This window comes from Haliaeetus leucocephalus, unplaced genomic scaffold (assembly GCF_000737465.1).
Source record: "Haliaeetus leucocephalus isolate CR32 unplaced genomic scaffold, Haliaeetus_leucocephalus-4.0 Scaffold273, whole genome shotgun sequence".
NCBI classification, from domain to species: domain Eukaryota; kingdom Metazoa; phylum Chordata; class Aves; order Accipitriformes; family Accipitridae; genus Haliaeetus; species Haliaeetus leucocephalus.
This window is the reverse complement of record NW_010972709.1, coordinates 1298811-1299147: the sequence shown is the minus strand read 5'-3', so window position 1 is coordinate 1299147 and position 337 is coordinate 1298811.

Here is a 337-nt window from a genome sequence, read left to right as displayed (position 1 = left end):
GCCCGGCCCCTGCCCGCGCCCTGGCCCCGCAGGCAGACAAAGGCCGCGCTGGGCTGTGCGGTGCCGCACTGTCTGCGCCGGCTGTGCCGGGTTTCCTATTTGAAGGCAGGGACCACGCCTCCGGCCGCCACCGAGGCCTCCCCGAAACGTCCCCTGGCCAATCCGCGGAGCAAGCCTGCTTCAAACCGCACCCGGGCCAATGGGGCCGGCGGGGAGGGCACCCCGGTCCCAGCGAGGGGCACCCCGGGGATCGAAGCCGGGGCAGAGAGGGGCGGTTCGGCCCAGCACCCCTCGCCGATGCTCTGCCCGCATCGCCCGTGCCCAGGGGTGCGTTGCC